Raw genomic sequence first — 26,320 nt, forward strand, 5'->3', positions numbered from 1 at the left:
TGTAAAACAATCTACAGAAATGGAAGAAGATCTGTTTACATTTAGCTAAGACTAAAACTAGTCATTTGAGTTTCACTTTGATGATGCAAAATTACAGGACTGAAACTATGATAGAATAAATCTCCCAAGATCACCCAGTTCAAAGATTTATTTTATGTTGAACAGTATACATCTTGTGAAAGATTTGTTGATGAGGGTTGTTTCTGAACCAGTCTCTCCAAGTTGTGGATCTAATCTCACCTTAACAGCATATGGTTAAATAATTCTTTACACTGGCTCTTGCAGTTCAAAAGAGGCTGCGTCACAGTTGCTGTTTGATCTGATTTCAAGGTCTGCCACACTGCAAACAGAGTTGTTGTTTTTTTTTCCTGCCTCTGCTAAAGGAGTCATGCGAGTTTTTTCAGGTACCGTTGCTTCATTTGAACAAAATAACCACAAAACCTTCAGGTCCAGCATTCCTTTCTGGAGAAATGTTCAAAGTCTATTAAGTTATCAAACAAACTGGCACCTAGCAACAGATTGCTCAGGATACGTATGGATGCGATGTGATTCAGTAATAAACAACCTGGCAATACGTACATTGCCAAATGTTTTTTCCTGTGCTACAGGACAGCAGTGCTAGCTTGGGATCTGAGCCTTTTGATTTTTTGTTTGTCGGTTTGAGTCACAGGTGGGCAGCGATTTTCATTTCAACCTATTATTTTGTACAGCTAGTGAGGTTTCTGCACGATCTGGAAGAGAGGAGGATCCTGCTGATTTGAGCTCCTGTCGTGTGGTAGCATCGGTAAGTCACGAGTAGAATTGGCTGGTGCAACAGTGCTGGTTAACCACCAGCTGACTCGAAGGGGTAGGGTTGATCCATCTCCTTGTTTACTGTTGATAATCAAAGATTTAAGATCTTGAGAAGGTGAAGAGCTAGAAAAAGGCTAGAAAAGTGTGGAAGATTCCTCCCTTCCCTTCCATTTTTCATTTTGGCTGAAGGATCTCACTATGGGCAGCACCAGTGACCAGTCTGCCCAGGGAGAAGCGATTGCTGGGTTTGGCTCAGGAGCTGGATCTGACATCTGGGGGGCCACAAGCTGAGCTGAGCCTTACCCCAAACTTCCTCTGTGACTCCCAAGGCACTCGTGGGCTTTCGCAGTCCCTCTTCCTCCGCAGAGGGAGAAGGAAGAGCCGCCGTGCTTGGAGGAGGGCTGGGAAGCTGTGCTCGTTAGCGCTGGGAAAGCCCTACGAAATGCAAGTCAAAATACCATTTCTTGTCTTACACATTAGAATAATTCACAGCAAATAATTCCATTTGAAGAGGACAGCAGTTTATTTAAAGATGCAGTTTGTAGTCATGTTCTTACCGTGGTTTTAAAAGGACACGCTTGTTCCTGTTGCAATATTTCTAAGAGTGATTAGGTGAACAAGAAAGAGGAAGCTCTGAAAGTGGCTGTATAAAAATTGCCATCAAAGGCACAAAATAAATTGAAAACCAGACAGGCCATGCTATTCTTTTTTAGCATCCGATAAACTTAGCAGTTGGTGCAACTATGGCAAGTAAAAATCAAACTGTGTGATATTTGTGTGTCTAACGTGATGTTTCTTTCCCAAATGGTGGCTGAGAGTAGCTGAAGCATTTTATTCCTCTGTACTATATGACTTAAATAGCCCTTTTTAAATCGTCAAGGGATTAGCTTCCATTTATGTGTTTATCTTGGGTCTGTTTATTAGGTTTGTTATATCAAATGATGTAGAAGTAAAGGCTCAAACCTCTGACGATACAGCACAGTATTCAACACAAAAAAATAGGAAGAAAATAAAGTTGCAGTATGTACCTCAGCATGTTCTTTATACTAGATGAAATATTTGTATTTACAAGTGCAGAAACTAGTTTTACAAGATATGCAACATTATCAGTCCACACCATGGGGCCAAGTACACACATAAGGTTGGGGGAAAGAGATGGGAAAGGAGACTGTGCAGTGGACTGGCATCCTTTCTCATAAGAGCAGGAGCACACATCAGCTCAAGTAGTATTGCTGAGGGTTGGTGCTGCCTGTGGTTATCTGGTGCCACTTTACCTTAGTTTAATTACTTCAGGAAAAAAAAATATTAAGTGAATCAAATCTTTAAAGATACAAAGTGGAACAGATTTTTTCCCCAAGAGAAAAATCAGATTCCATGTATATGAGACATTAGTCAGATTTTTTGTTCTGAAAAGCCAACATATTATTGCTTTTCTATAAAATCACCATTTTTTTTATTTTAAGTAAAATTAAAAGTTTTAAACCATAATGGATGATTTTGTGGAACTTGAGAATACTTTAAATTTTTTATTTTGTTAGGAATTTAGAAAATGCTTGTTTTCCGTTTGTAACAGAGCCAAATAATCTTCTAGGGGAAAAAAGAACAATATGAATCAGTTTTTCATTTACCAATGCCATCAAATGCTATGGAAGCATAATCCTTTTTATTAATAAATTTTTATTATGCTATGGAAGCATAATCCTTTTTATTAACTTGCTCCAACAGCAAAAGCTAGCACAGGGACATGCTTCTCTTGTCAGAGACCCAGCAGACAAATTTTAGGGGATCTTGTGACAGGTGAAGTCTCTCAGAGTCCTTCAGGATCAGCGCCCAGGGCTGGAGTTTTTGAGAATCGTCCCTGGGTTTCTGAAGAGCCTTTGGCTGACTTCCTTAAGCAGAGGCCATCTAAGAAAATCAAGATGCGCAGTGTCCATGAGTTAAATGTGTTAGCTGCATCACTGTTTATTTTCAGCTCTTCACGTTGTGTCAGTGGTTTCATTTCCTCTTGGTGAGCACTTTGTTCAGAAGCTGCTGTTTCTGTCATGCAAGTGACATCTGAATCAATTAAACCTAATTTTAAATGAGCATCCAGAATGGCCTTTCATCTTCAAAGGTGCAGCTTAGTGGGGTTTTGAATGCCTGCTTTGGTCTCCCATCAGTGCTTTAAATGCAGGTCTGAGAGTTTTGAGCAGGCTCCTCTCCTCCTTCGTGCAGAAATCAAGGAAATAAGGTTTCCTTTAGAAAAATGTCATATCAAAATGTTCCCAGTTACTACAGTCTTGTGTTATTACTGCTATGTGTGCACAGATGTGAGAGTTCATAAATAGCTTTTGCTGCACTGTATAGCTTAGTACAGCCAAACACGCTGTAGTAGAAATGCCATTAATAGGAGAGGGGAAGGAAAGAGCATTGCCTTATCTGGTGTGCAACACATGCAGGCAAGACCTTAGCTACGTTTCCCGTGGAGCTTACATATCTCCTGGGTGTTGAGAGCCACAAATTTTTGGTCTGCAATTGTAATTCAGATGAAGGACAGGAAGGATGGGATGAGCACTGCTGTCATCTCTCACAGCGATAGACTGTATGGCATAAGGTAGCATTTGCTTCTTGCTGACAGCCAGAAAATAAAAGATATTGAGAAAGGTCTGAACAGATCATATTGTCTACTTAAACAAATTCTCCAAGTTCTGTATTTTAAATGAATTAAGCTAAAAAAATTGGTTCACCTGTAGGCTTTTCTTTTTCTAAACCTTTTTCAAATGCCTTACTTATGAATTGTATTGTTCTGGTTTCCAGAAAATAGAGCTTTCAAATCATTAGTCTAAGACATATTTCCTGAGGCCTTACTGTCTTTTCTTTTCTTCCATTTTCTTATAAAACATCTGAAATCCTATCCTGAGGCACAGAAACAAGGTTGTTTGATTTCAATTTCATGTTCTTTAACTAATTAACTTACCCTCTTGCTTTGGCTGTCTCATGGTAATTGGTCCCAGATTCTTGGTATAAGCTCTACAAGCACCTCAGGAAATAGTAAGAAAAGCCCAACTGGGAGAGGACCACTGTGAAAGACTGGCCATGATGCAGAGCAGTGCCAGTTAAGGGAATGTTTCTGTATCAGTGGAGATAAAGCTATGTGACTGTGTACTTTCAAACCACTTTTATCCTGCATTATGTAGGTAAAAATACAGCTCTTAAAAATGGCTATTTTAAGCTGAACCCATTAAACTTGTGTGTGTGTGCAAGCTCCAAGAAGTGCAGAGGATGTCTTCAACAGGCAGATATGTCAACAGGTCACAGTTCACCCAAAGAACCAAATTTCTCATTCCTTTGCATCCTACAGATTTCTTTTCTTGTCTGTGTGAAGTGAGTGACAGTGTTTCATACCGAATTTACCCAGAGCAACACACAGTCCTCGAAGCCTCCAGTCCTGCAACCTTGGACCTTTAGCTTCTAAAATGTTTGCACTTCTTTTTCAATGTGTGCATTCAGACTTTATTTTTTTTATATTACCAGTGATGAAATGCAGGGCTGTGGGCTAGATTCTGATCCTGTTTATAGTCTTTCTTCCAGTGTAAGCTGGCTGAATTTGCTGGAGCCAGTGCTGATTTACATGGAAGGTTAGTTTGCAGAGCCTTGCTTCCTTCATCTTTCAGCTTCTCGATGACTCTGGTTCCTTCTATTTTGTAAGAAATGACTGTTGTTGCTAACACATTCATGTTTGTGATGTAATTTTTCCCATCGAGACTGTAATCCCCAACGATTTCCCAGGCTGGTTGAAGAAAGCATCTTTGGTGAGGGATGGTAAAGAGGAAAATGAGCTTGCTTTGCTGCGGGGAGACCACCACCCCCTGCCATCTCACCCCTTCTACTTCCACCACCACCGTGCTCAGGCAGTAAATGCTGTGTTGGTTAGAAGGACCAGGATGTCCCAGGCAGGAGGGATCTGAAGCAGAAGTGTAAGGCCACTGAACTTTCTCTTCTACTTTGTTTAAACTGCCAGTACTACCTGTTAGGAGGGAGGACAAGGCTTGTTTTCTCATCCTTTCCCTCCCTAATACTTTATTCCAGAATGGGATGAAATTTACTTTAGTCCCTGGCAACACTTAATATGTAGGTGTGAGCAAAAATACCTCATTTATGGTGAAATGTGCTGCCAGCTACAGATTTTGAGCAAGTCAGGGTCCTTAGGCTGACTTAAACCTACAGACAGTCTAGATGCGTTATCCTGCTTGAAATGGAACATTGTTCCTGTTCTTAGACAGGCATATATTGCTCTAGACAAACCAGAACTCATCAAATGGTACGTACTTTTAAGTATGTTTGTAGTAGCGGGGCTGAAAAGGGGAAATTATTTTTTTTCAATGCATCCGAATAGAATTGGCGTGTCCTGCAGGACTCCCAGGCTGTACTGTTAAATAGCCAGCACCCTCATCACCCTTAATCACCACTGCAACAAGAAACACAGCAACACTTGTCTGGGTGTCAGATAACCTTCCTGTGAATGAAGTGGAAGGAGTAAAGGCTGCTCACTGTCATCTCTCTAAACTACAACAAGGTGGCAGCGTACCTCAGGACATTACTGGTGGATCTGCATCTGCAGCTGGCTGGCCGTTAGCTACCCCTTCTCTGGGTCACCACTGGGTATATGTATATCCTGCGTCTACTGCTGCAGCAGCACCCCTAGGCATGCAAGAGTCATGAGAAGAGATGTTATTGATTATCTGTCTCTGGTAGAATAACGGCCATACCAGGTCACTCTGTAGGTCTCCCATGACAATCAGTATTAGATACTAAAACATGAATTTAAGCACCAGGCTGCATGGGTGTGTATATACAGATACAGCTCTAGGTATGTATGGAAGGGAACATAGGTACAGTAGCCCACTTTTTGTAATCGGTGTTAGGGGAGCATCCTGAGCCAAAGCTTGTGTCCAAGCTGCCATTCTTACCAGCTACTGATTGTCACAGCCTCCATGAGGTTTCCACATTTTAGCCCATTTATACTTCTGTCCTCTAGAACATCACTGCTAATAACTACCACAGTTAAACTGTGCCAGGCAACAGGGGTGGCTCTTAACCACAGGCAGCTGGGGGTAGTTGTCATAGGCAAGAGATCAAAGTGGATTGCGGAGCAAAATTGGTTTTGTTGGGTGCTAAAGCTGTAGGTCTGCCTGCACTTAAATTAGGCTGTCAGGAATCCTCATGCTGCATGTTCTGTGGCTGCTGGGAAGAACTGATTTAAATGCCACTAAGAGGTCCTCACACGGATCTGCAGAGCATCTCAGTGTCATGTCACATTTGTTCCTTCCATCCATTGCTCACTTTTCCCACTTGCTTATGTCTGCACACAGAGGAGCTCTCTCTGTATCCTAAGCTGAGGTCCGCACGTGCCAGCAAGGACCCACCGAGCATGGGGACCTCTGCCTTTGTCCAAAAAGATCTGAGCAGGAATAAGCATGTTTGTACGTGGGTGTATACAGACTGTGGCCAATGTCCAGTACTCCATGGCAAAGGAGAGGAGGAGATCTTCATTTTGCTTTCTCAACAGCATGTGTTGTCTCACGTGCATGTTGCTGGGGCACCTCTGCTGCCTCAAGCTGCAGCCGCCAGTGTAGCATGACAGTCCTCGAGGACTGTTTTGGCCTCATAGTGGACACAGATTACTGGGGTGAGATATCCCCTAGACCCCCAAGAAAAGGGGACACCGATCACAGCCCCTAGAAGGGCTTCTTTGTGCTTCTTTCACAGCTTCCTTGCTCCCCACTGGTTGTCCTCCCTGGCTCCTGAAAAATCCTTCATTTTCTTTCAGTCTGGTGCCTGGGGCATCTGCTCCGCTGTCCTTCACGTGGAGTTGCACTTTGCAATGCTGACTGCAAGCAAGAAGCTTACAGCTGGCTCTGTATTACAGTGCAGTACATATCATGAGAGATGAAGGTCTAGAAAGCTACCCGAGATTGACACCAAGGTGTGTAAGCACTAGAGAGGTGACAAGTACAGAAATATTTACACCCTTCCTGAAGACATGTCTTCACCTGTGTGTTTCAGAGGAGCAAGTCTTTGGGGTTTTTTTTTTAACTCTGACTGAATTTGCTCAGCTGCACATAGGCCCAGAGATGTAGCTCTTGAAAAGATTGGGAAAAACAGTAATTTGCAAACAAGATAACAAGGGGAAAAAAGACCGATGTGATTTTAAGAAGTGTAAAACAGAGGGCAAACGTCCCTATCAGCTTGTAGAGATGATACCCTTTTTTTATTCATTTGGAATAGCTTTTGGTTTTTTGGTTTTGCCAGCTGATAAATGAGCCTTTTGCTTTTTATTGCATATACGGTGTCCTGATTTACAGCTGTGTGGGAAAGCAGCGGTGACTCTTTAGTTAAAGCAAGATTCTTATCTGAGGTGTTTTTGCCTTCAAACTTCTTCTCAGAGTCAAGATACCTACCTTCCACTGGAATTACATTCTTGTATTACTTTCCAACCTGATTCTGTGCTTGGAATGAATTTGGCTATTCTTTTGCAGTCAAAAGAAGAATGTATTTCTTCTGTTATTTTTGCTTCTGAGTTGGTTTTTTTCCCCCCAGGAAAAATGAACATGGACAGACACAAACTTCCTGAAAGTACTTTTGGAATGAAACAATCTTAAACCAGTGACTCAGCCACACAGCTTTTTCTGATATTTGTAGAGATCTTTCCCCTTAACAAGTGGTCCTATGGCTTCAGAGGTAATGATTGCAGAATTGGATTCAGGCTTGAATTCCCTGCAGGTTCATCATGGGATTATTAACACCTGCTTCTGCTGGCTGTAAATCCTGTCACAGAACTTCACGATTTGGCCATAAAGGTGAAAATTTCCTCTGCTAGAGCTACCTGAGGGAGCCAGTTCTGGCTGGGAGAAAGGTGAGACTGGAGCAACAAGGTGGGTGTATGCTTACCTGAATTTTTCAGTAGTTTGCTCTAAAGGAGTACAAAGTAGAACTAAAGCTGTTCTCGCTCCTCTGGGAGGATCAGATGGCAAAAATGTTGCCTTATCTTTCCCAAGAGAGGTGTTTGGTTGGTGAATATTGATTCTCTATGGAGTGTTTCTCTTGAATTCTGATTTCAGGTTGGAACAAATTTGTATCTGGCTCACAGACTAGAAAAAAATTGGCTGTGGTAGATAATAAGAATATGCAATCCTTGGCTGAAGTGACTGTCTGTGACCTGGTAGGGAAGGTGGAGAAATCAATCGCTATGTGACAAGTCCTGGGACATGTTTTTGGTAGCTCCAGAATGTATTTCACTGGTTTAAACTGCTTGCATAACAGCAGGAAATAAAATCCAGCTTTGAGGTTTAGAGTGTTTGCTCTGTGAAAATCCTCTGAGTTCAATCTTCTTCAGATATTTATGATCCAGTGAGAATTAAACCTTAGCAGGTTTATGAAGCATGAACATATACATAAGCAAATGCACACACTTGGATATGCACATCTGCACATTCTGCATTAAAATCCTGATTTCCTACTTGGGGGGGGGGGGGGAGTTAATTAGCTCAGAATTATACAACTGAATTCAGTTACTTGAAGAATTAGGGCAGTGTATGTGGCTCATGGAGGAGCCACGAGGGTGACTTTTTGTATGAAATCATAGCTTCTCCTAAACTTCTAACTCATTAAAAGATGAAGTGTATGAACAGGCTCCCTTGTTTCAATGGTCTCCTGGGACCATGGACTGAAGCACCTTGTTGAATTGGAGCTGCAACTGCTCCACAGTAAGGTAATAGTTCAAAAAGTACTTCCCAAATAGTGTTTTGAGTCCATCGGTGTACTAGCTACTTTGGAGATCATATACAGCTGTGAAAGAGGGGGCACACTTTGCTCCAAAGTCGCCTGCATAGAATCGGATATGAGGGGGCTAATAACATATAGTTCTATTTTCAGTAGTGTTTGTGTACTTTTTGCACAGAGAGAAAATAATTTAATCCTTTGTGGCAATCTCTCCTTTTGGAAATGCATAGGTCTAGCATTACGCATGTTTTACATCTATCTTCTCTCCTTTTCTGCTTGTGGGGGTGTGTGTGGTGTTAATCTGTAATAACATCTAGGGAAAGAATCATGGCTTTAAAAGGCTTTCTTCTACCAGTTTTTATTAGCAGTTCTCAGCTTTTTTTGTGGTAGACTGCGTAAAAGATGCTGTGTGTACCGTACATGGAGCGGTAGCAGAAGATAAACTGGCCTGGAGGAAAAAAAAAAAAAAAAAAAAGGCAGACTTGGGAGACCTAGAACTACTAACACCATTTTGAGCTAAATTACTAACACGTACTTTGTAGTAGACAAAATTGTACTGGAGTAATTTCCTGGCATTCAAACATATATCTGAGAACACCTGCTATTGTAATTCCAGCTTTATATTCTAAGTGAATGAAATCCAATAAATGTTACATTTTGTTCTCATTTTCTGTATACAGACTTCAGTTTCAATTTACATAAACCATATGCTGTGGGGTGTTTTTCTGCTTCCTCTGTTTATCGTTCTGTATATTTTCTTGTACATAAGAACACTTTGAAAAGATTTGCTATCCTTCTGAGGCATACTGAAGGAGGAGACCTATTCCCCAGTTTTATTCTCCCAGTGTTAGTTGTCTTACTTTGTAAATAAATCCAGCAAGCCTAAGCCAGAATATTACACTTTATGTTAAAGATTATGATAGTCAAGTGGATTGGCAAACATACAGAGCCTGTTTGTTCTGTGCTTGGTGGTACTTGTACTGCCATGGTGTTGTAGATTATCTGTCTTTGGTCAACAAAGCAAAAATATCATAAAAGTTTTGTTTAGCCCAGGTTGTGCTTCCGAATGCTTTGATCTAGCAATGTATGTAGCGCTCGGCACACTGGAAGCCTGAAGTTAGAGAATGTCTTGATTTACAGTGCAGATGGATAAAATGATTTGAAAGTTGGTACCACTGCATTTTCCCCACTTTCCTGCTACTTCTGATTGATTGTGAACTGTACTCTCCTACTGTTTTTACTAATCCTTGGTAATGCAAGTATTATTAACAGGTTTAATAACAACCAAGTGAGATATGGGTTTTAATTTGAATTTTAGTTTCTACGTTCACATCATAATTTTGCAATTGTAATGTGGAGTAGTAAAATACTGCTTCGTTAGCTATGTAAAAAAAAAAAAAAAAAGAACTTTTGATGATCATCTTGTGTTTTAAAATTAGGCATAACTAAATCATTGCTAACCAAGGAAACAAATTAAAAGTTCTTTCACTAAAATACTTAATTTGCAGTGTTAATTTGCAAAAACCCTGGGGGTGATGGGGATTGATCCTGTGATGGGTGCTTAATTTGATGCTTGTGGTGCATGCAGCGCTCTAATCCTAATGACTTTCAAATGATGGAAGAAACAAGTTGTGTTCATCTGTCATCGCCTAAGAATCTTGCTTGCATATATCAAATGCTGCAATCAGTTGAGAGGACTGGTGGAAAATGACAGCACACAATCTCATTCCAGTGAATCTGTGTGCTCCCAGCAGGTTATTACTGGGTTTCTCTCGATACCTGTAGGTTTTGCACTTCTATTTTTCTGTCCTGTAGGCTTTCAAACAATCCTTCTCAAACCTATATCACCTATGCAGGCACAGACTGGTCTCTGATTCATTTCTTGCTGTTGGAGTGTTGCAGAATGGCTCTCGGATGGAGAAAAGATCCAAGAGGGAGGGAGACTCTGCTCGTGTAGCTACTACACATGCTGCAGGAACAGGCATGCTTTGATTAATGGGGAGGAGAGCTGGGGAGAAAAGGGCAAAATGCCTTGTGGTTTCCCGTCTCTCCTGTGCCCTGTGAAAAAATATTCAATAACAAAAACTTCATATGGCTGTGCATTATCCTGCAAAAGACCATTGGAATGATTTGTTTTGATTTTGTTTGATTTATGAAATTTACTGATGTTTCCTTTTTTATTTCATGATAAATCCATCATCTGTCTTTAGAAAGATCCTCCAAATAGAAAATCAGTAATAAATCAATTTTGTGTAGTTGACCAGAAGCTTACTGCTGACAACTAGGTATTAAATGTGCTGTTTTATGATGAAAGTTGAAACCCTTTCCTTTGGCCCCCATGGCAAACCGAGGGAGAGATGGTTTGCATTTGTCCTCCAGCTCAAGCCTGCTGTCAGTAAGGACTAGGCAATGGGGATGCCTTTGTAAGCACAGTCCATTCTCAAGGGTAAAGTGGTTCTGCTTTCCTTATCAGGCAGCAGTATCGGGAGCAAACAAAAAAGGGCTTGTGAGCCAGCAGATATCTTGTACGACATGTATTCATACAGAAATTGCTGTGGCCTCTGGATTACCTTTGCTTACGTAAGGCAGGGAACAGCAGAGCGGGAGGAGGGAGATGTGCTCCCAGCTCTGCCTGCCTCCAGTGCAGGGGACCCCGGTACCCACACGAAGCCGGGGTGGTGGCTGTGGCTGGGCTTTGGGGGACACAAGTAGCCGGAGGTCTGTCTCGGGCTGGTGGTGGAGCTTTTCCTCGCCGTGTCCCTGCCCTCTGTCTGGGAGCGCAGCCAGCCCTGCTGCTGGGCTCTGATGGGAGAGCAAGCACATGCTGCTGTGGAGGTCTTGCCCATGGCAAAAGAACTTCATGTTTTCATGAAAACACTAAATAGACAACGCTTTCTGATGCAGTGCAAGTTGGCCTTAGCTTCCTACAGGCACTGGCATTGAAATCATGACAGTTTATGCTATCTGGTCAGAGAGAAACTTGCCTTCTCCAGACACTTCCATAACATTCCCTCAGCCTGAGGAGCCAAGATTCCTGAACCAATGCTCTTGTCTCCTCTTAAGGTATAGTGTTTCCCAAGCATTTAGTGAGCTGAAAACATGGGTATCTGCAGCATCACACAGTAGGAAAATGTCAAGGCTATTTGATGAATCTCTTAAGTTTTTGACGTACTAGTGAAGTACAATAAACAAGTATGAGCCCCTGTGAATTCCTGTGCTGCTTCCAAGACATCTGTTGCTTTTGATTTTTGTACTCTTGGTTGATACTAATTAACACAAAAAGAAGAGAGATGCTTTTCTATTTCTTTTGGAGCTCTTTTTGGTGCTAGAGTTGCCTGTGAGTGCATTTGGACTCTCCTAGGACTGTCAGATGCAGGGAGTTCTTCAATTAGCAGCGACTCTCTCCCACCGCTGGCTTTTTTTGCTCTGTCTCTAAGTATGCCACTTCTGCTTCTCCTTTTTTTTCTTTTATCTGGATTTTTTTCTCCCTGTCACTCTACAGTAGAAGCTGTAATGTCACTGAACCGCTGCTGTGCTTCCCTGTCCTTTCTGTATCAATCAAGTCATCTGGGACAGACTGAACACTGTGAAGGTCACAGCCCCACTTTTGCTGTGGCTGTACATTGAAATAAAGGGAGTAGGCAAGAAGGAAACTAGCTGTGCTTTTAGTGGGGTGATCTGAACCCTGGGCCTCAGTTCTAGTTCTGATGCTGGCTGTCCCACTTATAACTTGCAGATGCATCTCCCTGTGAGAATGGTGCTATGTGGTTGTTAAAGGAACTGGGATTTCTGTAGAACGAAATTTCTCATGCTGCAATATGGAAAAATCTCATCTGACCAGTCTGTGATGCAGGATGAGTAATGGGAGTCATGTGGAAGATGTAATATGGTCAGGGATCCTGAGCAGTAGCAGAGAACAGAAGTAGAAAAATCCTGGACCAAATGCAACAACCCCAGTTACTGTTCTCATTACACTTAATTATCTGTGTTCTTCTTTGGCCACCCTGCAGTAGTCCGTGCTTTCTGAGAAGTACAGTGCCCAGGCTGGGTGCAGTACTCTTGCTGAAGCATTAACATCTACAGGTGAAACAAATGTTTATGGATTACAAGGTGAAGTTTGTTTTAGAGTCATTGTTTGTCTGTTTCGTTTTACAACAGCATGACACAGATGTACATTTGTGACCCTATCTGATCTCTACATTCACCCATTCTTCACGTTGCACTTGCGCAGCTGATAACTGCGTCTTCATTTGTTCATACTGTATTATCATCTTATTTTAAGTCCATTCCAACTGATTTCTCAAATCCTTTAAACTTCTAATTCTGTCCTTCCATGTGTTCGCAGCCCCTTCCAGATGCTGTCTGTACTGTGTAAGGAAAATGCATGTTCTCAGTTTCACTGTCTCAGTCGAGACCTAAGCAATATCACAGGGATGATACCTGCCTTCCTGTTTGGCAGCGACCCACTGAGAAGCACTTTCTAGTTTTGTATTGTGAAAGAACATTAAAAAAGCTGTATATTAACTGAAGATACAGAGCATCTCCTACTTCTGTCTTACAGAAGGGCCTTTTATCCTGCTGTAGGAGGAAGAGTGACACGATCTGTCTCTGATAAATCCACATTAGCTTTTCCTGAACGCTCTATAACCTTCTGGGTGCTTGCAAGGAGAAAGCTCATTTCCTCTCCTGTTTCCATGTTTCCTGTGAACTGAAGTTCAGTGGGGCCAGAAATGACTGATCAGTCAGCTTATTTGTTGCTCCCAGAAAAACAGCAAATTTTCCGCTGAATGGAAGTTCCCAAACACAGTCCCCTCTGTCTCTTATGTTGAGGTAACTGTAATCTATTTTGTTTTGATTTTCACTGCATTTTTACAGAAACTGTGTTTTCTGTCTATACTCTTGATAGAAAATTTCTCTCAAGCTTACTTTCAATAATCACTGCTGAATACAGTGTCCTTTATTTAGTGAATTACTATGGCAGTGGGAATTGTGGTAGTCTACTTTCCAAAATAGTGGGAGTCAGAAAGCAGAGTCCTATGTCTGATGCAAAAGCATTGATCTGTCTGTAGGTGTTACTATTGGGAGATCTAGATACATCAGCCTAAATTCACTCCGAAGAATTTGAAGCTTTTAAATGATGACTCATTTTTCTTTGTACAGAATATTGAGAGTTGTTGGATAGCAATTTAAGCGCCGCAGTTAAAGAAAACAAGTTGGGTGGATGAACCTCGGGCAACAGGGAGAAAGTAAATGCACTTTGAAGTCAATGATTTACTGCATGAATTGATGCAGACACTTAACCTCCTGAAAAAACATGGGGACCTCACTAAAAATAGAATGGCCTGAGAGGGAGTCCTTGTAATCAGTTTTGGCTATGATTGTGACTCTCCAAAATGCTGAGACTAAAAAGACAGGCTGATCAGCCAACTAATTTAGGTTGTGATCCAAATTGCACTAAAATTAATGGATGTACTGTGACCTCATGAGAGCTGAATTGAGCTCCAACAGATAAAAGAATTCACTAAGCACAAGACACTTAAGAATATTTTTCTTGCTCTTTAAAAGCTATATTTAGTTTAAAAGTTTCGAGCCTCTTTCTTAAAATAGTATCTGCCTATGGTGAACCACATGACTCGTCTGGATTACAGCAGAGCAGGAGTTAGTGAAACTTTCGTCTGTTTTTGTCTTTCCTGAAAATTTTCAGTTTAAGATTTCTGTATCTTAACCCTACCAAATACAACCTCCTTTGACTTTTACCTTCATTATTTTTCACGTTAACATCTTGCACACTTTTAGCTTGCTGGTTTTAGGGGAGAGATGAATCGCAGAATGAGGTAGGTAGGACAGGACCTCTGGATGCTTCTATTCCCCCCTCCTGCTCAAAGCAGCCCCAGTTAGAGCAGGTGGCTTGGGTATGTTCTTGTTGAGTTTTGAGTATCTCCAAGGATGGAGACTCCTTGGCCTTTCTGGGCAACCTGTCCCATGGTCTGGCCAAAACAGAGCTCTGATGAGCAGATGGCATCCAAAACAGAGCTCTGAAAGGCATTGCCGTGATGGCAGTGGATGGGCAAGCACCCTGGGTTTCCTCTGGAAACAAGCAGGCATTTGTAATTGCAGAGAGGCCTAGAGAGACCATATGTGCAATAGATACTCCATCCTAATATTTTGTATAGCCTCAGTTAGGGTTTAACTAGTGTGTACACAACCTGTATTTTTGTTGGAGTTTTTCAAATGGGGAGAAAACTCAGTCTCAGCTTGACCACTGTAGCTTCCATTAAGTTTTTCTGATTGGATTTCTTTGCTGGCTGCTACAGAGCTTGCTATTTAGGGTTGATCCTTTGGATCAGCAGAGAAGATCTGCAGGAGGCTGTGGTGGACATGGAGCTATCTGAGCTGACCGCTGAGTCCTTTACCTTGACCCAGTCACAGTGACGTTTTCTCTGGATGTGTTTGACATTGGTTTGGTAGAAAGCCTGTCTGCATGCAGGCAGGAGGGAGAACGTTCGCTCCGATAGCCTTCCAGCAAACACTTGGGACCAAAGTCTGCCACGGTGCTGGCCTCCATCCCCGCTGAGCTGCAAAAATTGGTTTCAGGGGACCAGAAGCCAACCCAGAGTCCAGGGGTTGCCTCTTGCAAGATTTAGCCTCGTCACTTCTTGAGGCTGGGCCCCACTTTGCCAAGGTGGGACTGCAGGCAGGTGCCTCCTTCCTTCCATGTTAAGGTCAGGCAGGGCAGTAATGCTGCAGGTAGCACTTGGAGGGATGGAGGCTGTTTTTTTCCTCTTATAGCCTCCTGGAGATACATCACTAAACCATGTGCATCGTGTTATGGGAAATATTAAATGCAATAACTTTCTTGCAAGATTCAGTTTTCCCCCCCTCAGTAAGCATTGTATGAAGATTAAATATAGTATTAGCTGAACAGGTTGCTTATATTACTAGCAGCATGCGCTCACAGAGATACTCGCTACACTCTGCTGGTTTTAGAGTGACTTCTTTTTGGGGTGGTTACACTCAGTTCTCACCTTTAAGTAACATTTCTGGTTTCTCAAGCTCTGGGAAAACCTGGGAAAATAAGAATTTTGAGACCTGTAAGCCAGAAGACAAAACCTTAAAAGTATATACAATCTGACATCTGGTTGTTTTCTTAAAACAAGGTCTTCAATCTCAAGGACTTTCAGTATTTTTAAAAAACCCTGAAATTCTGCTTTGACTAGCCTTGCTCTGCAGCCTTATACTGTCTAGAGTTGTTGAAACCAACATCAGTTTGGGTCTCAAAACTCAAATGTTAATACCACTAATTAACTTCTGGCATGCTAAAATGGGAAGAGTATTAAAATATTTTTTCATTTTGTGTCCCTGTTTTGACTGATTGGATTATTTAGATGTCATTAGACTACTTATTTATAGCATGAGCACTGCACTATGAGCAGTAGAAGTAATTCCTGGCTGCTTACCTAGAAGTCCAAATGTTAATTTTTATTAGTGTTTAATTTAAATGAAAGCACCATTTTGTTAAATTCTTCAGTATCCAAAATAAATTGATTACACAAATTAAAACAAGCTTAGTCTCTCATTTTATTGTGCAAGTTGACTGTATCAGTATTAGCCTGCAGTCTTCGTGACTTGCTTATAAATATTGTACATTGCTTTGCAGTCACTTAAAAAAAGAAAACTTCCTGAACTGAAGAGAAATAGTTCAATTCTTTTTAGAATAACAGCCCTGATATGCATAGCATGGAGATAACAGTCATATTTTATCAAAATACATTCTCAGTAGAAGACACTTTGCAAAACATGTCTTAATGGAGATAGTGTTTAATCTTGCTGTTTTCTCTGGATTTTATGTACATGATTGAGTTCGTGGTTCAGCACTATTTATAAGCCAGTGGTTATGCATGATATAGGGTCCTTAGATTGCAGAGCTCAACTCTTATTAAAGCAATGCTTTAAGGAGCTAAGAAGTCCTATCGTGAACACATGCAATGCTGTGGCCCCCCCCCCCCCCCCCCCCCCCCCAAAAAAACCCCAAACCAAACAACCCACCCCACACATTCAAAAACAATACTTCCCAATAGGAAAAAAACTAGCAGCAACCCTTTCCTCCTAGCAGAGATCCTTATTACAGACTCTGCATGTTCTTTCTGTAGCAGAACTCAATTAATGAACTCTTTTCTCTTTTTTATTTTAATGCCTAGAAAGACCTCAGTTGTAGAGAACTCCTACTTCCCTCCCTCAACTCTGTTTTTTTGTCTGTTTTCCCTCGTTCCCCTCCATCTGTAGCAGAATAGCAGTGCAAATTTTTTTTTTTTTTTTTTTTTTTTTTTTTTTTACAATCTTTAGAATCTAGCTCAAGAAGTTACCCATTTGTGCTGATTTTTACCTTGAAAACTGTGTGCAAAACTTGGGATCAGCTAGGGACTTTGTTCTCTTGGGTCATCCTGTCATGGTTTGATGCAGAGGCTAGAAGAGCTCCACAGCTGAGTGGAGACTGCAGCACCTCCAGGGCCTTTATATAGTCCTCGTGACCATGGTGTTCGAGAAATGGTATTTGGTTGCACAGCAGCCTGGGACTGAGGTAAGAACAGAATATCAGCATCTGGAGTCTCATTTTGGTTTTGTCTTCTATTTCCACCCTAGCAGCCAGGGTAATGCCCATGCCTGGAATTTTTCTTGTCCCTGGAGTTTTCTGCCCATCCAGGTCCAAAGTGTATTTTGAGTCTGGCTTCAAGCCCAGGGGGACTAAAACTGAGAAAATACTCCTGGGCTGATTAGTGACTGAAGGAGGACAATTGATCTAGTGATTCTGGTTTGCTGGATATATGGGAAAATTACTGCATTTTAGAAGTAAAAAATGGTTTCTAAGTTTGGGTGTGTTTTTTTTGAGTTGCGTTTGTTAAGAATGTCTACTGGCAATAGATGGACATGCAGACATGGTCTCTATATAAGTAAACCAAAGAAGATTGTGATGCTATCACTGATGGTGCATGCTTTAGTATTAACTGGCAGTTGTGATAAGTGTTTAAGTGAGGGAGTGCTCTGTAAGATTAATATGCTTTGCACTGAAGTAGGTAGCCTGATGGTCCCTTGCTGGAGAGTAAATGCTACACTTAACTCATTATATCACTGTAGAGTTAAAATCTGATTAAGATACCTGACAGAAAACAGTGCAGAGAATGTATTTACAGGAAACACAGAAAATTATTTCTAAAAAGGGAAATTTAATTGAGTGGGGAACAGACTGAAAGTGCTAGTGAGCTAAGTGCTACTGGTATGTTTTAGTTGTCCCTCAAACTTTCCTCAGCAGGGGTTATGGTTTGGTGCTGGTTTGTGGCCAGGATGCCAAGCAGTGCCATAGAAAGCAGATCAGGTAACTTGTAAGTCTGCTGGTTTTACAGCATGTAGGGGAAGGCACAAAAAGTACTAGGTGTGAGCAACAAAATTGTCTTCCTTTGTTGTATCCGTAATAAATAATAAAGCTGGAATAGTGCAGGATGATGAAAGGACTACATGGAGGTGTTTAATGAATGCCTGTGTGTAGACAAAAATAGTTCAGTGGAAACAGAAGAGTCCTGAGATTTTCTTTGGCTGGTGTTTTGTGGATCAGACTGGCTGAGTATAATAGTCTTGCTGGCCTTAACATCTATTAATTCAAATCATGTCAGTCATTAGCTGTTCTTTTTCCTCTTCTTTTTTTAGAAGAGGTACTCACATATTTGATCAGTTCTTAATGAGGTAGCTCCATTTGATTTCTTCACGTAATTGCAGTTCGTGCACATCTGCGTGTAGCGATATTGAGTTTTGCTTTTCATTTTTTCTTGTTCCAGTCAATCAGTCACAGAAGAAAATGTGGAGACATCTGAGGGGAAGATCTAAGTAGCCTGCCAGGCTGCCTTAAGATCAGACATCTAGCAGACTGGCCTAGAAAGAACAATACCATCTGGACATGGAAAGAACCCTTAAGATATTTTTGCGTCACACAAGGTTATTGACATGGTAAATGTGCAGCAGTAAAGCCTGCCAGAAATCTGCTAGCTGGTCCATGTGCTTTCCAGCAGCTGTGGATGTTAAAACTTGCCGGACTAGCAGCCTGCAGCTGTACTTTCATTAGCTCCCTGTGAATTTCGGCTCTTGCTGAAGTTCAGTTCCTAGATGGTAGGACTACTTGAAGAAAAAAAAAATCTCATTTGATTTACTGCTTTATCCAATTTAAGCAAGTGCTAGCATTCAGGAACTATTTTTCAGCCATTTACAAAATTCAGCTATTTTAACTAAAACTGTTCTTAAAGCCTAAAGACTAAAAATTCTGTTCATGACCATTTTCCAGACTTGTCCCTAGCAGATGTTAAACTCTTGTTTGTGTTACGAATAAGCCTTTGAGATGGCTTCATTGCACCATTTACCTAGCTGAAGCTCAGCTGACCCGTTTGGTTAGCACGGCAAAGGCAGGCGGGTGTCACATTTAGCCAGGTTACTTATTCGACATGGATAGCCATCACTTCCAGTGAGGGTGCCTGGGACTGGGTTTTGGGATGCAACTGGCACAGTCAGCTCTTACCCAGAATGAGCTGCCATATCAAGCCCACTCCTGTGATCAGTGCTTGTTACTAATTTTAAATTCTAAACTGGTATTTTAGCTCCTGTACAGCTAGTGGGACCAGTTTTTCAGAAGCGCTCTCTCCAGGTCTGGAGGAAACAATTTGATCTTACCCCTCTGATTTGAGGAAAGATGATATTGCATCCTGCCATCCAGCTGCAGTCTCTCACCACCCTTCAACAACTGTCTTGGATTTGGGGAAATGTGATGCCTTCGGTGTTCTGTTAAGCAGAAACCTTTCCAGGAGCAAACTCAAGCTAAATCAAAATGTGATGAAAGTGAAGTTGAAAGGAAAAAGGCTTAAAAGCCAGCCTGTGCTGTAATCACCTTGTGAACCTTTCCTTCCTCATTGGCTTCATTATTCCTCCTGAGGAAGCTTAAAATCAGGCCAAGTGCAGATGTTATCAAATGCAACTCTGTATTCTGTATGCAGAGCTCTGTGCCACCTCCTGACTCTGTTCCGTTTTTAGCTTTGGAGTAATGTAGTGCTCTCATGATTTATTACACAAAACATTCTGGCAGCAGAAAGGATCAAGAGTAGGTGGGGGCATTATAGCTGTTATCTAATTCTTTTGAATGTTAGATTTTTAAAAAAAAAAAAAAGAGCCTTTTTTATGTGTGCTCCAGGGTTTCCATTTTGTGTCAAAGGAGGAGCGGTCTAACAGCTAGCTGACCCTCCCTAAACAGGGTAAGATCCAAACACTGAAACTCGAGAGCAAAAACTCCCAGTAACCTCAGGAGGGGAAGGGTTTTTAATGCCTTTAGTATGATCACAAAAGAGACTTCTCCGCGCTCTCTGGAGGACAGCCTGGACATCTCCCTTCCCAGCCTGTATGCCTGTTTTTTGTGGGAGTGGAGATGGTGCTGGAGGGGACCAGGCACTCCATCCTGCATCCTCTCCTGGTACATGACTCCCCCAACAGACTCCTCTGAAACTACCTGGATCATGGTGCAAGGAAGGAGGGGGTAGATGGGGACAAACTCGTACCTAGTAATAAGTCTCTCTGCAGGCTCCAGTGAATAAAGGACAGCTAAACATGGGAGTGTGGGAAGTACCGGCAGCTGTCAGAAACCTCATGTTCAAGCGCAGCATAATTTTTTCCCAGCAGAGAACCACCACGTGTTGGGTGATGCAATGGGCCACTTGTTGGTCATGTGCATGGGCAATGGCCACAGCACTAAGCCACAGCTGTGGGTTGTGTAGTGGGACCGAGGAGAAGGAACAGTGTCACCCTCTGAAATATCCTCAGCGAGAATACAGGGCTGTGGCCCCTTTCCTGCTCCATGTCCCCTTGTGTTGGGTTCGGCTGCTCAAGGAGACCATGTGTCACGCCAGCGATCTCTGTACAGCACGCGGGTGCCCAGCGTGGCGGAGGGATGTCTGTGCATGGTATAACCCAGCCCTGACTGAAGACAGGTGTGAGGTAGGAGCCCGCGTGTGCCTTGTACTTGGTGCAGTGGGGAACAAGTGCCGCGTCCTCAAGGTACAGCTAACACAACCTGCAGTGCCAAAATGGTTGCAATTGGATGTAGTAGGGCTATGTGTAGTGTGCCTCTTGGATGCAGCTAATGCAGAGAGCAGGAATGAACTAGCTGTGAATAAAAGATGTAGAGCAGTTTGGAAAAAGTAGCATTACAAAAAAAAAAAGACAAGCTGGTGGTTGTACTCCTTCAGAGAAACTTGCTCTGCAGTACAGAAGCAGTGAGGATTGCTTTAACTCTTTTGTTTGATCAAGAAGTGCATTAGTCAAATTATTTGGTTTATTCTTTTGGTATTATTTACACCAGCCTGAGAATGAAACATGGCCGGTCTTTCCCTGGGACAGCTTAGGGCATCTACAATCTGTAAGCACTTGTGAGAATGAAGAACCGCCCACCCTAGGAGAAGATCAGGTTTGAGACCATCTAAGGAACCTGAAGGCGCACAAGTCTGTGGGACCTGGTGAGGCGCATCTGTGGGTCCTGAGGGAACTGGCAGATGAAGTGGTTAAGCCACTATCCATCATATTTGAGAAGTCGTGGCAGTCCAGTGATGTTCCCACTGACTGGAAAAGGGGAACATAACCCCCATTTTTAAAAAAGGGGAAAAAAGGAAGACCCAGGGAACTACAGGCCAGTCAGTCTCACTTCTGTGCCCAGCAAGATCATGGAGCAGATCCTCCTGGAAGCTATACTAAGGCACATGGAAAATAAGGAGGTGATTGCTGACAGCCAACACGGCTTCACTAAGGGCACATCATGCCTGACAAATCTGGTGGCCTTCTGCAACAGGGTTACAGCATTGGTGGATAAAGGAAAAGCAACTGACATCATCTACCTGGACTTGTGCAAAGCATTTGATGCTCTCCCACATGACATCCTTGTATCTAAATTGGAGAGACGTGGATTTGGCGGATGGACCACTCGGTGGATATGGAATTGGCTGGATGGTCGCACCCACAGAGTTGTGGCCAACGGCTCAATGTCCAAGTGGAGACCAGTTACGAGTGGCATTCCTCAGGGGTTGGTATTGGGACCAGTGCTGTTTAACATCTTTGTTGGCGACATGGACAGTGGGATTGAGTGCACCCTCAGCAAGTTTGCCGACGACACCAAGCTGTGTGGTGGGGTCGACACGCTGGAGGGAAGGGATGCCATCCAGAGGGACCTGGACAGGCTTGAGAGGTGGGCCTCTGCAAACCTCATGAAGTTAAGGCCAAGTGCAAGGTCCTGCACATGGGTCGGGGCAATCCCAAGCACAAATACAGGCTGGGCGATGAGCGGATTGAGAGCAGCCCTGCGGAGAAGGACTTGGGGGTATTAGTGGATGAAACACTGAATATGAGCTAGCAATGTGCGATTGCAGCCCAGAAAGTATCCTGGGCTGCATCACAGGAAGCGTGACCAGCAGGTTGAGGGAGGTGATTCTCCTCCTCTACTCTGCTTTGGTGAGACCCCACCTGCAGTACTGCGTCCAGCTCTGGGGTCCTCAGTACAAGGAAGACATGGGCCTGCTGGAGCAGGTCCAGAGGAGGGCCACGAAGATGATCAGAGGGCTGAGCACCTCTCTTATGAAGACAGACTGAGAGAGCTGGGGTTGTTCAGCCTGGAGAAGAGAAGGCTACGGGGAGACCTTACAGCAGCCTTCCAGTACTTAAAGGGGGCCTACAAGAAAGCTGGAGAGGGACTTTTTACAAGGGCCTGCAGTGATAGGACAAGAGATAGTGGCTTTAAACTGAAAGAGGGTAGATTTAGATAAGATACAAGGAAGAAATTCTTCACTATGAGGGTGGTGAGCTACTAGAACAGGTTGCCCAGAGACGTTGTTGGCTGCCCCATCCCTGGCAGCGTTCAAGGCCAGGCTGGATGGGGCTTTGAGCAACCTGGTCTAGTGGAAGGTGTCCCTGCCCAGGGCAGGGGGGTTGGAACTAGATGGTCCTTAATGTCCTTTCCAACCCAAACCATTCTATCATTCTCTGTTGAACTTTAAGCTTGATTGTGTGTGACTGTGGGGAGAAGGAGCAAAGGATTTATCTTTCCCTTATGGGCCTTAGTAATCTTGTGATGAAAATTCACACCAGTTTACATCTTTTTATAGAGTTTTTAATGAAGGTTATAAAGAAAAAGTGCAAAACTAGAAAATAAGCAAAGCTAGGTCCTCCTTGCGGTTTCTGGTTCCTGTGTATTCCTGTGGGGTCTCCAGCCTTTTCGCTAGTATTCAGCTGTCACAATTCAGCCTGGAAGCATTGCCCACACATCTTTGCTCAGAAAGAGCAGCCTCCAGAAAAACTGTAGGCACTGCATGCCCTCCCGCACCTTCTGTCTGTCCTGGACAGCTGGGGCAAGTAGGCTGATCGCTGGCAGACCTGCTGCCTGGCCTCAGCGCTGGGCAGGATATGCTCCTGCAGCGCAAGAGGCTTTGCATTCGTGCAAGAGGAAGAGTCGTCTAGTTTTGAGGAAGGGCCGTCTAGCAGGCAGACAACTGCTGGGTTGCACTTCTAGAAACAGAAACAACTCTCTTGTCTGACTTCAGCGCTGTTCAGCTCACGCTTTTGTTTCTCCCCAGGGCATAACTCCTACAGATGCTACGTCAAGGCAGAAACCATCTACCTCTCCAAGTTAACAGTACCTACTTAACCCTTTTCACCTTGCTGGAAGACCATTGTCCTTCTGGACTGCTTGGGGAATGCTGTAGGCTTCCTGAGTACAACTCACTTGTATTTAGATATTGCTGTCATCTGCTTTTCCAGCCAAGACTACGTAGTCTGCTGTGGTTGTAGCCTAGGAGTTAAGATGTTCTCCAGATGCTCATATACTTTTTAGTTTGACTGTGTCTTCTGCCCTCTTACAGAGGCCTTATTCTCTGCCTCCATGACAGCAGACTGTATTGTGTATGTGCTAAACAAGTAGTAGTCAGCCTGCAGAGGTGACTGTTAATGTAGGACAGATTGAGTTTGTATCCTGATTGTCGAGAGTTAGGCAGTAATAACTACCAGTGATTAATTAGATGACATAAGCTGTATGTATAATACCAGTATTTGCTGGAGTTGTTTTACTTTTGAAGTTCATGCAAAATCAGAAAATAGGTTAATCAGCGTTTCTGTAGTCCTTGTTTGCAGCATTTACTGGGAAACACAGTCGTTTGGCTTCATGTACCTCACAATTTTCCTTCAATTTGGAAAAAACAGAGAAAGACTTGCATTTACAATGTTCCAAATATATTTGTCATGTTCCTCACTCATCTCTTGTTTTGCAAGGGCTAGTTTTAAGCATTCATTGCTCAAGTTAGCAGGTGACTCAGTTTATGAATCTATTATCATATGTTTTTGAAAAATTGGCCAGGAGACCAGTTTCACTGGTGCTGACTTGAATGCCTGCATACAGAACACAGTGGTATAAATGAGCAACAAATTTATCAAAGGTCTTAGCCTGTTTTATCTAGTACTCATTTTTAAAGTGTATTAAAATCACTGAGGGTTGTCACCTTCCTTCCTTTAAATGTAATATGTTTTTTCTTTCTGATATAATAGCCAAGATACTCCACACCATATATGTATTCTTTCTGTATTGACTATAAGAGAAGACAATGTGATACTTCTTCAGAATAGGAACATATATCTGGATTTAATGACTAGATTCTGAACAGCAGTTGAAAGTGTAATAACCTGGGATTTCAGGGGTGGAGGTGTTCTTGTGAGGGACAGGAGGCACTAACTGAAAGTGGAACAAGTTATTTCATGTGATTATCCCCTGACTGTGTGGTCATCCATAGTAGATGCATTTTGTGGGTAGGGCAAGGCTGGCTTTTGATAAGCGAACCTGAATAGGAATAGTTTTTGTGGGTAACACATGCATACAGAGGACAAAGCAGCTGATATTATGTGAGTAAGAACTGGGAAAACTGAATTGGGAAAGAACACTGGAAGTAGAAAACAGACAAGCAAAATTGATTTAAAAAAAATGTATTGCATTTTTTCTTTATATGCAAAGCAGCAAAATGTTGGGAGTTGGGTGGCCCAGTGGGAATTCCTGCTGTGTTGTGGTGTAGTTTGGGACTGACTGCCTGGCTCAGAGTACTCCTTGCCTAACATCAGGTAGCTGAGTCTTAGACAGGGACAGCTCAGGTCAGCTGTCTAACTGCCAATGGTAATCAAAGGGGTTTGAAATATACAAAAGCCACCATGCAATGGCGTATATAAGACAATTTACACTTTGTTTAAAAGAAGACGATTTACAGCCTCTAAGTTGTGTAGATAAACATGCACAAGATAGCTCAAGTGATGAGGTAAAGGAGATGTGTATGACTGGATTTCTCCTGGGACTGTGAGAACTCTTTCTTATTATCAGTATCTCTGTGTCAGGCTTCAGCCTGTTGGTGAAAACCTCGAGCCCCTCGGGTACTGTGAAAGAAGGCCTCTTGCTAATGCTTTAACAATGGCAAGGCTGTGACCGCCCTGCTCTGCTCTGTGGTGGGAGCCCTAGTTAGATGCTGCTGTAATTAGGGTGTGTAAATATGCTAGGAAAATATTAGTTGTTACTACTGACAGTCTGGAGCTGTATGGACATTGTGTAGCGTCCGTACAGCTTGGCGCCTGGCAGGATCCGTCTGTGTGATGCTGTATTTGGAAGCAATGCAATTCTGTTAGGAGAACCACAGGTAGAAAGGCCTGAATACAGCTCCTAGAACAAACTCATTTTTGTTGGTTCATCTAGCCTCCTTGATAAACTGAAGTATTTAATGACTGATGTGTTTGTTGAGCATACTATGGTGGTATTTTGCACTTATTCCAATACTTGAATTTCTTTGAAAGTAGTTCTCTTCTGGGGCCATACAGGACAGTGTCCTGACAGGGCCAGGTGATGCTGCCAGAAGACTGCGGAAAGCTCAGGTTCCACAAAATGATATATCATCATGCCCCTGTTTTAAAGATAGCCACTCAGGGATTAAATGCATGGGCTTGGGTATCTTAAGGCAGCTGCTATTCAGGCAACTCTCACTCTTATTCTGCGTATGGGGTATCAAGTCAGTTGTTCCAGAAGATGGCTGTATGGGGTAGGTTAGTGGTTTTTTCCATATGCGTGCCTGTGGGTCAGCACACCGTGAGACTTGGGCTCGCCTTCCACGTTAGACTCAGCATCTGAAGGTTTCAGCCACTGATGTACATGTAGTTCCCTGCCTGTATAAGGATCTCAGGATAAGAGTAGAGGCAGTGCACAGCACCTGTAGTAGGGAGTCCTTATCCAGCAGTGTGGATGATGTGTGCTAAGGCTGTCCCACATCTGCCTTGCAAGAAGGAATACTGCAAGGTCTTGGTTCTTTCTTATGTTATCCATTAGTTTTCTTAGGAGGAGGAGATCTAAGAAATAGGTTCTCAAATCCACAAAAAGGGATAATTAACTGTAATAATTGACAATGCACCGTGTGTGTTAAGAACATGTAGATAAAGGGAGGGTGTTAAATCCTTGGAGAGAAACTAGCCTGACTTGTGCTTGGATTTTGAACTTCTTGAAAGTAATGCATTTTAATAGCATCATCACTGCAAATATCAGTGAGCAGTTGCTCTTGGCTTCCTCTGACCTAACGTGGTTCCTCTCGAGAAGATGGAGGCTGTAGCATTTACATCCAGCTCAGTTCAGTTTTTGTCAGTCACTCCATCTGAAAGGCAGCCAGCTCCCTTCTGGCTTTGGAGC

At 42.7% G+C, this 26,320-nt stretch overlaps 1 protein-coding gene across 3 annotated transcripts in view; it reads left to right on the forward strand.

The window, feature by feature from the left end:
• TMCC3 (transmembrane and coiled-coil domain family 3) overlaps positions 1–26,320 on the forward strand; it is a 143,332-nt gene that overhangs the window by 22,359 nt on the left and 94,653 nt on the right. The window contains exon 1 of one of the 3 annotated variants that reach the window (XM_030003087.2): positions 731–784. The exons of the other annotated variants lie outside the window; for them this stretch is intronic. The gene's annotated coding sequence lies outside the window, so the exon portion shown is untranslated. Of the gene's footprint in view, positions 1–730; positions 785–26,320 lie in introns of those variants that run through there. 3 annotated transcript variants of the gene reach the window in all.

This window comes from Aquila chrysaetos, chromosome 26, assembly GCF_900496995.4.
Source record: "Aquila chrysaetos chrysaetos chromosome 26, bAquChr1.4, whole genome shotgun sequence".
In the NCBI taxonomy this organism is placed as follows: domain Eukaryota; kingdom Metazoa; phylum Chordata; class Aves; order Accipitriformes; family Accipitridae; genus Aquila; species Aquila chrysaetos.